Raw genomic sequence first — 5,857 nt, forward strand, 5'->3', positions numbered from 1 at the left:
GTCCATGCAGAGTTCGTCCGGCCCGGCGATGTGTGTTGCATCTTGCGCGTGTTCTTTATAGTGTCTGGTATCGAGCAGCTAGGCGTGGCTTGCCTTTTCACTCTCGCGTCATTGACATTGAGACTCCAAAATCCAGCGATCGAGTTGGCGAGCTGGCCGAAAACGTGGATGGACCGATTTTGAAGCACGGCACGCTCTCAGTCAGTTCAATCCGCTCCTACTAGGCCGGGAACCAGGACCAGGATGCTTTACTCGCGATCGCGCGCATGAGCCAAAGTCACTCCAACGCTGGCGAATCTGAATCTGAATGCGCAATCCAACCCACCCACACAGGATCCAACCCCCTCTTTCTCAGTTTTTGGTATTTAAGAGGGTTTTGTGTATAATGTTGCTGGTTGTAATTTTTGGGGCTGATCAGGACTAGATCTCCATCTGTGCATGTGGTTCTTTGGGAACTTGCTCTATCTTATATAGCATATCAAGCAAGATGGTTTATTTGCAACCGATGGTAATATAGGTAGTACTTAACACGTGTTGATAATAATGTCAAGTTTTATATGATGCTACAGGTCCTGCCGTTTTGGTTTGCTGCAGCAGGGGAGGGTCCGAACATATTGGCCTGCCTTTGAGTAAGACATTGCTGCCTGGTATACAACGAACTCCCTCACTGGCCTGCTGCTTCGGCCCCCGGTGCTTCTGGCTGCTTCTTTTGTAATACTGGTTGGATGAATTTCGGAGCGGACTCGAAGTTGTAGTAACTGTTCTTTCCCCTGTGCACATTTTCGTTGCTAACTTGCATTCGTGTTAAATTGAACTGCCAAGTCCGAGTTTAATTTTAGATGTAGATGTCACATTTGCTGTGTTGTGTGTGCTGTTAGTATAATGTATCTAATTGTTGTGTGGACCAAAGGTCCAAAGAAGAGAATAGGTCTTGTGAAACTTTTGAACAGATTTGCTGTTCATTAATTTCAAACTTGGGAGTCGATAAAGTCTATTTGGTTAGACTTGCTGTTTAATGTTTGAATTGTGATCGTCCAAAAAAGAAGGCAAGTAATGCCAAAATTTTCTAAGAACATTACTAATTAACTGCTACCTTTAATTTCCCCAAATGATTCAGAACTGATCAGGTTAGTCGTCAGACTGCTCATAGTGGGAGTAACATAGCTAGTAACATCACATATCTCAAGGCATTTTGGTGACATGGCATGCGAATAAATGAAGAAAGAGAGTGGGGTGGTAACTAGCTATGTTACCATAACATCACACACCCCAAGGCAAAATGAGTCTACAACATAATAAATGACACAATGCATGACACCACATATAAGTTACTACCCACTATGAAGGTAGTAACCTAGACTAGTAACATGGTATATGTTACTTGTCTAAGTTACTCCCCACTATGAGCAGCCTCAGAGCATGAAGTAGCGGTCAGATCGACCTGCACATGCACGTACGTGAGCCAATGTAAGGCTAGCTTCTAACTCGATCTCGTAGCTCGCTACTACTGTCCAAGGGGAGCCGGCATGTACGGCACTAGTTCTCTCCCGCCCAAATGCTACGAAAACTAGGGATCCATTAGCTGATTCGAGTAACGGTACGTACGTGTCCGGCCACAAGGACCATGCTACACATATACTCGAAGCCCATACAGATAAGCACAATCGTTTTGTTACCGTTTAAGGGAGAATGAATCGATGCAACGACGCTCTATCATCAATCAAAAGATAAACTCTACACCTTTTTTTTTGCTAAATTTCGCCAATCTATTAATAACCATCAATACTAGTGCAAGCAGATCTAAAGTAATAATAATTACAAGTAGACCTTTGAACCACCTAGCGACGACTACAGACATGAGCGAGCGAGCCGAAGGCGCGCCGCTGTTCTCGCCCTTGCATCACCGGAGTCAGGCAAAGCTTGTCGTAGTAGAGCTTGTTGTAGTAGACAAACGGGAAGTCGTCGTGCTAAGACCCATAGGACTAGCGCACCAGAGCAACAACCATTGCCAAAAATGACAACCGTAGATCGGAAGAGACTGACCCGAAACCACTCAAACGAACACGAAAACCGACCGGATCCTACGAGATCCACCGGGCACACGACTCGACGCGCCCTCCGCCGATGCAAGACGCACCGGAGAGAGGATAGGGCGAGAAGGATCTTATTCTGATTTTAGGATGTAGCCGCCGCCTCACCATCCCAAAGAAGACACTGAAAACAACCTAACAAAGAACAAAAACTCTCCGCCGGTGAGAGGCCGTTGTCCGTCACACCTCCAAGACGCCAAGGCCACCGGAGGCGGAGCGGACCAACGGCGTCGCCGGCGAGGGGACGAAGCCCTAGATCAAATTGTGATATGTGGGCGTTGCAATATCTCATCTCTCCTTACTGGATTTCTCAACACTTCCTACTTGTATTTCTTTCTATTAGACAAACTATCAATAACCTCTTTTCACGACTATTGGATGGCAGGACCTACCTAGGGATCACCTGAATGAAAAGCCATCGCTCAGATTTTCGATCATCCAGTGACCTACCATTATTCTTCGTAACCGGGTACACCGCCTAAGAAAAATGTGATTCTCTAAGGGCATCTAAAATGCAAGGTGCAAGGTTCACGTCTTGTTATAGCACACCGTTTTTTTATTTATTTCAGGAGTTTCCCGCTCGTTTTTCTTGTAAATATCTTTCAGAACAAAAACTTTTGTTCCGATATTTTTCTCGCTGGATTTCGCCACGGCTAGCACACCTAATTTTGGTTAGCCCCACTACCAAATTTTCGTATTGTCAACAACGTTTTCCAAGAATCGTAGATTCTATGCTCCGATCTAGGTGATTTTGGTGGCGTCGGAAGCACTCGGGAAGTTAGATCTATCGACAAATTAAACCTATCAGAAAAATGGTGGGCCTCCCAAAGACCAATGAAATCTACCGATGAAAAAGTTTGGCGGGAAAACCCAGGAAATATGCGTGCCGAAAATTGGATGGGAGATTTGGCGGAATGAAAAACAGGCGGTAAAGATGCCAAAAGTTGAAAGAGGGCGGGAAAGGTCCCAAAACTTCGATCTCGAGCCATAGCCATGCGGAAATGGGTGGGATGACTATGGAACCTTGAGACAATCGGGAACCTTAGCATGCTGCCACGACACCGAGACGATGCATGGATTTCACGCATGCAATAGTGACGCACTAGACCTTAAAATGCCACATGGAATCACATCTAATAGCCACTTTCACCCAAAAATGTTATGCACTCCCTCCTTCCCATGGAATAAGGCGTAAAAAATTCTGCACGGCGATTAAGGTGGTTAACGCGCGATGATTTGTTTCCAAATGTACCCCTCATAAATCTCTACCTCCCTCCTTATTTTTCTCCCTTGCCGTTTATAGCCGGAGAAAACTTTAGAATTAACTACCCACACCAGCCCTCCTCATTTTGCTGGAATTAATGCCGCGTGCTGGCACACAGCCAATTGAAGTTGCATGCACACTGCTTTGAAATGGAAGCCTGCATGCAGGGTGATTTAGAGCATCTCCAGTCGCGTCCCCCAAACCGTCCCCCAAAGCGCGCCGGATCGAGCGTTTGGGGGACGTGTTTTGTTCGTGCCGCGTTTGGGGGACGTCGCTCCCCAGCCGCGTCCCCCAAACGCCGCCCCAAACATTAAAATTACTTTTTTTGCTAGAAAAAACTATTTACTAATATTCAAATCGGTTGAACATAAACAAATTATATGTAAAACTTCGGAAAAATATAATTAAATACATATAAACTATCTACTTCTTCTTCTTCGCTGATGGCCCCGCCTCGTCGTCATCATCGCGGTGGCGCTTCCTGCTCGCCACCTCTTCCGAAGAGGCGGTGTCGGCGCCCGACGCGTCGGAGTCCTCCTCGTCGTCGGCGGTGAACGTCGGCTGCGCCTTTGCCTTTGCCTTTGCCTTTGCCTTGGCCTTGGCCTTGGCGGCCTTGGCGGCCTTGGCCTTGGCGGCCTTGGCCTTGGCCGCCTTGGCCTTGGCCGCCTTCGCCTTCGCACGGGCCACCGCCGCCGCCGCGTCCTCGCTCTCTTCTTCCTCCGCGTCCTCGTCCCAGCCCAGCCATTCCTCCTCGCTGTCAACTGGCGGCGGGGAATCGTCGCCGCTGCTCGGCGTCCTGGCTCTCTCCCACCAATGGCGCCAGCCAGCAGGCTTTCCCTCGCTGGAGGTGTCGGACGGGAGCTGGGAGATGTAGCTCATCATCGCTGGAGGTGTCGGATGGAGGCTTGGATGAATGGTGGCGTACGTACGGCGTACGTACGGGTCTTATTGAGCGCGGATGAACGGCGGCGCAGAAGTCGAAGAGAGCAGCGGTTGCTCTTCTGAGGAGTCGGCGCTCCATTCCGGCGGGGTTGGCGCGCCGTCGACGCGGTTGCCAATGCGACGGTTCCGCTTCCTGGCAACTGCACCGTCGCTACGTATGTGGCGGTTGAGCGTCCGAGCCGCTGACAGGGACGGGCTCGGGATGCCGGACACCGTATCGGGCCGCGCCGGACAAAAAAGGCCTTTGGGGCGCGCGGCTGGGAACGTTTTTTTTGTCCGGCGCGCCCCAAATCGCTTTGGGGGACGGTTTGGGGGACGCGACTGGAGATGCTCTTAGTTGCATGCGAAGGAGTAAAGTACGGAAGGGCAAGTTGGCAAGTATGAGACTACTTCTACACCCGCGCCTTAGAGCATCTCCAGCCGCATCCCCCAAAGCGTCCCCAAAGGGATTTGGGCTGCGCCGGACAATAAAAGCGTTCCCAGCCGCGTGCCCTAAATTCTTTTTTTGTCCGGCGCGGCCCAATACGCTGTCCCGCGCCCCGAGCCTGTCCCCGCTACACAGGGGACGCTTGGGTCACGCCGGACACAACGAAAAGCGAGGCGTGGCGGGACCGGCGCGTCAGCGGCACATTCAAGTTTGAACCTAACCGTCGTCTGCCTCACGACGGAAGTTATTGGCGCAGTGACACACGAACGAAGCGTTGCAGCTTTGCCTTAATGGCGACGGAGGGGCAGGTGAGATGTCTCGTTGGTGATGCGCAACCTCCACGCGTTGTCGGTGTTCGCACGTCACCGCGCGTTCCCGCACTTTCTTCCCGCCGCTTCTGGCCTCTTCCCGCGCTATCTTCCCGACGGCGTCTATAAAAGCCCCCCTCCCCCGGCTCAATGGCAGCCACCACAGCCGCCGACACCCCTTTCTCCGCGCAAGCACAACCCTCGTCGCTCGAACACCACTGCGCAATGATGAACCGCCCCGACGCCGGCCAGTTCCCTCCACCACCGTGCCCGCCAGCACCTCCACCACCGGAAGCACCGCAATTCGACATCGACACTGCCGTAGAGGAAGAGTCGTGGCGGCGTCTGGCGTAGCGGTGGCGTGCAGAGCGGCTGCATCGATGAGAGGCAATCGAGCAGCGGGAGCATCTACAGCGGGAGTCGGCAGCGGGAGACCCCGAAGCTGAGGTGAACACGATGTGGGAGGAGGCGGCACTGGCGGACACCATTGCGGCGTTCGACGCCGCCATGGCGGAAGAGGCGTGGTGGCGCCGGACGGAGGAGATAGCCGAGCGGTGGTGTGCAGAGCGGCAACGCCAGCACATGGAGGGGAGCTCGATGCACGTGAACGGCGGGAGGCGATCGAGCAGCGGCGGTGGGAGGCGGTGGAGCGTCAGCAGCGGCAGGCGGCGGAGGAGCGTCAGCAGCGGGAGGTGGCGCTGGCGGCACCAGAGGCGGCCTGGGGGCGTGGGTGGATGTGTTGACGGCGGAGGCCGACCCGTTGGCGGTGCAACTGGAGGCACAAATGGAGGAGGAGGAGGAGGACAAGGTGGAGTAGGAGGACAAC

Source organism: Lolium perenne, chromosome 3 (genome assembly GCF_019359855.2).
Source record: "Lolium perenne isolate Kyuss_39 chromosome 3, Kyuss_2.0, whole genome shotgun sequence".
NCBI lineage: Eukaryota > Viridiplantae > Streptophyta > Magnoliopsida > Poales > Poaceae > Lolium > Lolium perenne.